Source organism: Tenrec ecaudatus, chromosome 7 (assembly GCF_050624435.1).
Source record: "Tenrec ecaudatus isolate mTenEca1 chromosome 7, mTenEca1.hap1, whole genome shotgun sequence".
In the NCBI taxonomy this organism is placed as follows: domain Eukaryota; kingdom Metazoa; phylum Chordata; class Mammalia; order Afrosoricida; family Tenrecidae; genus Tenrec; species Tenrec ecaudatus.
In genome coordinates, this window is record NC_134536.1 from 149,692,240 (window position 1) to 149,699,454 (window position 7,215).

The window sequence follows — 7,215 nt, forward strand, 5'->3', positions numbered from 1 at the left end:
AATAACAATGGATTGATTCTGACTCATATGGACCCCATGTGTATCAGAGTAGAATTAGGCCCTATTGTCAAAGATTGATTTTTCGGAGGTCGTCTCTAGGCTTTTCTTCTTCTTTTTTTTTTTAGGAGAACGGATTCTATTTTATAAAGCATAGTCTTGTCCAGAAATCCATTCACATCAACTGAGTAATAGAGACGCAGGACTAAAGTTACAGATGGGGACTGTGTGATGGAGGGTAACTTGTTACCTAGCATTGGAAACCACATGGACCGTGTTAGGTCTGAAAGCTGTGCGCTGCACATCTCCATGGGTTGACGGCTTAGTTCCCCGTCAGCGCTGAAGCAGTTACTGGGTACGAGGTGTAGGCTGTCAAGTTTTTGTTTCTCCAACCTTGAAGGGCAGAAAGATGACCTGCGTGTAAACGCTTGCGCATCCCTGCTCTGACCTGCCCCGCGCAGGCTGTATTTTTCAAGGGCTGGCTGGCTCATCCAAGCCTGGGATGCAGTTTTCCAAGGCTGGGGATGGTTAGCATCGTCACACCCACCCAGGGCAGCAGTTTGTCCTGGAACTGACCCCTGTGGTCTGGGCACTGCTAGCCCGCGGGAACTGGAGCCAGCAGGCCCTGGCATCTAGGCCTGCGCGATGATCAGGTCCCTGGTGACATGAAAAGCAGCGATGAGGGAACTCAGCTGGATCTTCTCATTGGTGCCGAGGGAGAGTCTGTACTCGATGTCTGCCATTTTGGTCAGTAACTGTACTCGAACTGAAGATGGGAAGTCAACTCTATGCACAAACAGGTGTATCTCAGTCAGGATGTCATGTAGCGCCAGCCCCTTCAGCGTTTTCAGTGCCATGATATTCCTGTAGGCTGTGGTGAAGTCTTCATTCAGCATCCAGTCCAGGATGTTAGAGATGTCCGACTTGAGCGGGTGCCCTGTGCAGGTGTACACCGTCTCCTCTGTGACCTTCCCGAAGGCCATGTTGGTGCTCTGCAAGATGTTCAGCACCCTTCTCATATCTCCACTGGACAGTGTCACGAGTGCTTTCATCCCGTCTTCGCTGAGGTCAACTCTCTCTTCCCTCACAACATGTTCCAGGCGGGGGACCATCAGTTCAGGAGTCAGGGGGCCAAACCGGAACCTGGTACACCGCGACTGCAGGGCAGGGATGATCTTGGACAGGTAGTTGCAGATGAGGCAGAATCGGGTGTTTTCGGTGAACTTCTCAATCACTCTCCTCAGGGCATTCTGGGCATCTTGAGTCATGGCGTCCGCTTCATCCAAGATCACCAGTTTAAAGCCTTTCTTAAATATTGTCCTTGTACTAGCAAAGCTCAGGACTGGTCCCCGCACAATGTCTATTCCTCGGTCATCTGAAGCATTCAGCTCCAAGACCATGGACCCAAATTCTTTATCTTTGTAGAGCTGCTTAGCACAAGCTAGGATGGTAGATGTCTTTCCCGTCCAGGGAGGACCGTAGAGAAGCAGGTGCGGCAGACGGTCCTCACTGATGAATTTCTGAATGGTACTCAGGATGTCCTGGTGAGAGATAAGAGCATCTAGTGTCTGGGGCTGGTATTTCTCAACCCAGGGCAGATTCCTGCTCTTGGTCGGCACCGGCTGCTTTTGCTCCTGGGGCACGGAAGTCTCCATGGCGGAGAGACGGGGGTGACCGGGACCACAGAGATGGCCCCACGTCTAGCCGGCAACAGAACCGAGCCTCGCGCCGGAGAGTTCGTGCGCTTCTAGGCCTTTCTTATGAGGTACTTATAGACACGAACCTGCAACTTTTAAGTTAGCAGTTGAATGAATGCATTTACACCACCCAGGATGCCTCAAGACCATACTAAGTATTTACAGTAACTTCTTTGCACTTCATTATTGTTATCACTTGACCCATTGATTTAAAGATGTAAACCTGCAGGAGTCTCCAGTCTGTCCCCGGACCTACGGATGTCATATACAAGGGAAGTAAAAAAATATATACTGCTACTAGGATTACAGTTTATACATGTACGTTTTATTCAAAACAAAATGTGTTTAAGCCTTTCCTTGTAATTAATTAGTGGGTAACTATATACACATTATGGTAGCATTACGCTTGTCTTAATCTTGTTAGAGAACCTTCCAAAAATAGCCCATTCCAAACAATATCTCCCAAGGCAATCTGTTGGGCAAGTGCCATGCCAGTCAGAAAGGCCAGCTTGGAAGTTAATGGTGACTGTGTTGGGGGACTGCACTGGAATAATTTTGATAGATTTTTTCAGTGGATACAGGAAAATCATGGAGATTTGTTACGAAGAAGCCTTTTTTGTGAAGAAGTTTTAAGAAAAACGAAAGACAAATTGGTACGAAAAACAGCAAGAGAGTTGTACCAATAATTTTCTTTTTCGGTTAAGATCTGCTCATTGTTTTTTTTAATTGTTTTATTGGTGGTTCGTAAAATTCTTATCACAATCCATACATACATCCACTGTGTCAAGCACATTTGTTCATTTGTTGCCATCATCATTTTCAAAACATTTGCTTTCTACTTGAGCCCTTGATATCAGCTCCTCATTTTCCCCCTCCCGCATGAACTCTTCATAATTCATAAATTATTATTGATTTATTATGTCTTACACTGTCCAACGTCTCCCTTCACCCACTTTTCTGTTGTCTATGCCTCAGGGAGGAGGTTATCTGTAGATCCTTGTAACCAGTTCCCCCTTTCTACACCACCTTCCCTCTACCCTCCAGGTATTGCCACCCTCACCACTGATCCTGAAATGGTCATCTGACTTGGCTTCCCTGTGTTTCCAGTTCCTATCTGTACCAATGTAAATCCTCTGGTCTAGCCAGATTTGTAAGGTAGAATTGGGATCATGACAGTGGGGGGAAGAAGCATTTAAGAACTAGGAGAAAGTTGTATATTTTATCATTGCTACCCTATACCCTGACTGGCTCATCGCCTCCCTGCAACCCTTCAGTAAGGGGTGTCCAGTTGCCGACAGATGGGCTTTGGGTCTCCACTTTGCACTCACCCTCATTCTCAATGATATGATTTTTTGTTCTTTGATGCCTGATACCTGTTCCCTTTGACACCTAGTGGTCACACAGACGGGTGTGCTTCTTCCAGGTGAGCTTTGATGCTTCTGAGTTAGATGGCTGCTTGTTTATCTGGAAGCCTTGCAGACCCCAGATGCTATATTTTTTTGATAGCTGGGCACCATCACCTTTCTTCACCACATTTTCTTATGCACCCAATTTGTCTTTAGCGATGGTATTGGGAAGGTGTGCATCATGGAATGCCAATTTAACAGAACTTAGTGTTCTTGCATTGAGTAAGTACTTGAGTGGAGTTCCAATGTCCATCTGCTGCCTATAAATATATATAGATCTATTTCTCCACCATCCTACATAAATATATTTATATATGTACATGCCAGTATTTAGACCTCTATAAATACCCTTTTTCTCCTAGTTCTTTCTTCTATTTCCTTTTACTTTCCTCTTGTCCCACTATTATGCTCAGCCTTAATTTGGGTTTCAGTAATTTCTCTCAGCTTCATTGCGCTTGCTGAATCCCTATCAGGCCTCTTCCACCCTCCTTGCCACTAATTTTGGATCACTTGTTGCTCCCCTGTCCCTGGGTTTGTCAACACCACCTCCTTACCCCCACCTTCCTCTCTCCTATGTCCCCCCAGAACCGTTGATCCTGTTGCTTTCTCCTCCAGATTGTCCATCCAGCCTAGTTTATCTTGATAAACCTGTAGAAATAATAATATGCACCAAAAAACAAGGCATAGCAAGACAAAGTGGCAAAAGACAACAAAAAGGAAACCAATGACCCATAAATAATGAATTAATTTTTAAAAAGAAAAAGAAAAAAATTTAATGTTAAAATGAAAGAAAAACCTGTGAATAGATCAACATCTGATTTTTGACCTCTAGATGTGTCCTCCAGTCAAGTCCGGTGGGGTGCCACCCTCTGGCCCCAGAGTCTATCCTTTGCACTCCCTCAGGAGCTCCCTCCTCTGCTCCCCCATTGCTCTGCCACATGACTTAATGTTTTGCCTGGATGTCACGGGGTCTGTCTGGGACAATCCCGACACTGAGTCTCCAGTTGTTGTCCCCCTTGGGCCATGGGTCAGCAAGGGACATCGTGTCTCATAGTAGGATCAGCCATATAGTCCACTCTGTGTTCAGAGCAGGGATATCTTCCTCCAGGCCTGGTGGGCCTGGATGTGCTCCACTCTCTCTTCCTCCCCATTCATTTGCTCCATGTTCTCTGATCAGACATGTCCCTCTCCCCTAGCTGCAGCTTCAGTGACATCCTCTAAAGTAAATTCTTCTGAGGGGAGAGCAGTTGTCCAGGTAGCTGGTATGGGGGCTGAGCCTTAGGCCCCTCCACTGACTCCCCCTCCATGCCGGCACCCTGCATTTGCATCCCAGAACACTGGATTTAAGTGTGATCCCTCTTTCCCTGTGGAGACACAAACAATACCCTCCCCCAGTGCCCTATTCTCCTGTCACACATCTCTTTTCCCCCCTTCTTCCCCTCCCCCACTGTCCGCCATTTTATTTGACTACCATATACATATACACCCCTGGATTTGGTCTGGCGCCTGCCATTCTACCTGGATCTCACCCCAGGAGTGTTTGTATCCAGTAGCTTTTTTCCTGTGCCTCTTTTGCATTTTTCTTTTCGTTGCTTTTCTTTTTATAAACTTACCTCAGCAGACTCATTTGTACTTGTCCTTTTGTGCTTGGCTTACTTCACTTAGCACAATTTCTTCCAGTTCTTTCCATGCGGCAATATGCTCCATGCATTCTTCACTGCTTTTTAGCAATGCCTAGTACTCTGTTGTATGTATGTACCACAGTTTTGGTTTTTTAAAATCATTTTATTGGGGCTGATGCAACTCGTATCACAATCCATACATACATCAATTGAGTAAAGCACCCTTATACATTTGTTGCCCTCATCATTCTCAAAATTTGCTTTCTTCTTGGGTTCCTGGAATCAGCTCATTTTCCTTTTTTCCCTCTCCCTCCCTCCCTACTCCCTCCTCCCTCATGAACCCTTAATAATTTATAAATTATTAGTTTATCTTATCTTACACTGCCCGGCATCTCCCTTCACCCATTTTCCTGTTGCCCACCCCCCAGAGAGGAGGTTATATGTAGATCCCTGAGATCGGTTCCCCCTTTTTATCCCTTTTCCCTCCCCATATCACCGCTCTCACCACTGGTCCTGAGGGGTTCATCTGTCCTAGATTCCCTGTGTTTCCAGATCCCAACTGTACCGCTGTGCATCCTCTGGTCTAACCAGGTTCGTACCACAGTTTTTTAATCTATTCGTCTGTTGATGGAAATTTGGGTTATTTCTAAGTCCTTGCAATTGTGAACTGTGCCACAGTGAACATTGGAGCACAGAAGTCTGGCCAAGGTTTGTTTCTTGACTCTTCTGGGTATATGCCCAGTAGGGGGATTGCTGGGTCATATGGTAGTTCAATTTCTATCTGTTTTAGAAATTGCCAAATCAATTTCCATCGTGGCTGTACATACCTACAAGTCCACCAGCAGTGGATGAGGGTTCCTATCTCACCACAGCCCCTCCAACACTTGTTGCTTTCTGATTTTTTAATTGGGCTATCTTTGAGGGTGTAAGGTGGTATTAATTTTAATTTGCATTTCTCTTATGGTTAATGATAGGGAACATGTTAATTGTTCATTTGGATTTCAGACTCTGTAAACTTCTGTTCAGGTCCTTTGCCCACCTCCTCTGTCATAGATTCTGTGTGCTGTGGGGGTTTTTGTTTTGTTCTGAGAAACCTAAGCCATTCAACATTATTTTTACTCCTGTCATAGCCAACAATTCACAGTCTTTGATTTATTGTTTGTTTGCTTGTTTTCAGTGTACCTCTTTGTTCTGACTCATAGCATCTTTTTCCTTCACAGGGTGTGCTGATTAGATTTTATGTAATCTGGACGTATCGTATCTACTAAAAGCAGACTGATGACGCCTCCTTGGGGTGTAGCCTTTTGTATAAGAGAGATCTTGAGCTGAGCTGTTCTCTCTTTTGCTCCTTTGCCTTCTGCAACTGGATCCTTGGTCTAGTTTATTGATCTCCAATTGTGTTGGCGGCCCAACCCAAGAACCATCAGCCGACTGCTAACCTCAGATTCATTTTGCTCTGCATCGACCAGCCTGTCTTCCTATTTTGTGTTTGTCAGCTCCTGCATCTGCACAAGTCAGGAGAAATCTCCAGCTTACATCTGACCTACAGACCTGAATCAGACTGAACTTACCTACTTCTAGAACTATGTAAGCCATTTCTTGGAATAAATTTCCTTCTACATACAGACATCACCGGTTTTGCTTCTCTAGAGAACCCACCCTAATACATATGAAAAAAATTAATAATAACCACCTATTATCATGCTTCAAGGATTTGCTGAGGGCCCTTACAAATTTTTATTAGCTCCTCAGTACAAAGCTGAAAGACTTAACTTTCTTCCTGGGTACAGTGTGTAGAAACATCTTCTCAACTCACCTGCTTTTCATAACTTGCTTGTTGACATTAAATATTTACTCCAAACTCTTGCTTACAGGGGACACAAAGTCTCCAAAGACAGTGTAATTATGTGACTCCCGGATGCCTGTCTACCTGAGTCTCTAAATGCATTAACGACCTCATTAATTTCCATCTCCCTGAGACCAAAAGGAAATTCTGAGGGATTAGTTGACTTTTACTGAAACTGAAACCCTAAATGTCCTTTATTTGCCTCTCTGTACACCAGAACTAAAAATTGTCCACGAACTCCTTTATTGGTACTCACCTTGTGTGCCTGCATTTCTGAACCCCAAATATTCTCTATCCCTTTTTCCCACTCTGGACTCATTATTTTAGATCATCATCCTTTTATCTTTTTATACATGAAAAGGAAGCACATGACTTAGGGATCTCCACCCCCCAATATAAGGGAAGGTAAAGGTCTCGAGTACTTTAGTAGACTCAGTGGCTCAGGCATTTCCTTTTTGTGTGAGTACAGTTGGTGCTGCTGCCAAATTAACCTCAACCACTTCTGACTCATCTACACAATCTATATCTACCTCACACAGTCCAGACTCTATTCACTGAGAATACCCAACACTTTTCCACCTCTAGACGGACTTCTACATTCCTACTGCTGTCCCTATCTCACATAACTATTGTGGTGGTTACCTTAT

The 7,215-nt window shown here is 44.6% G+C and overlaps 1 pseudogene; it reads right to left on the reverse strand.

Annotated features, from left to right (window-relative positions):
* Window positions 1-263: 263 nt before the first annotated feature.
* LOC142452979 (replication factor C subunit 5 pseudogene) lies at window positions 264-1,727 on the reverse strand (annotated as a pseudogene).
* Window positions 1,728-7,215: the final 5,488 nt, after the last annotated feature.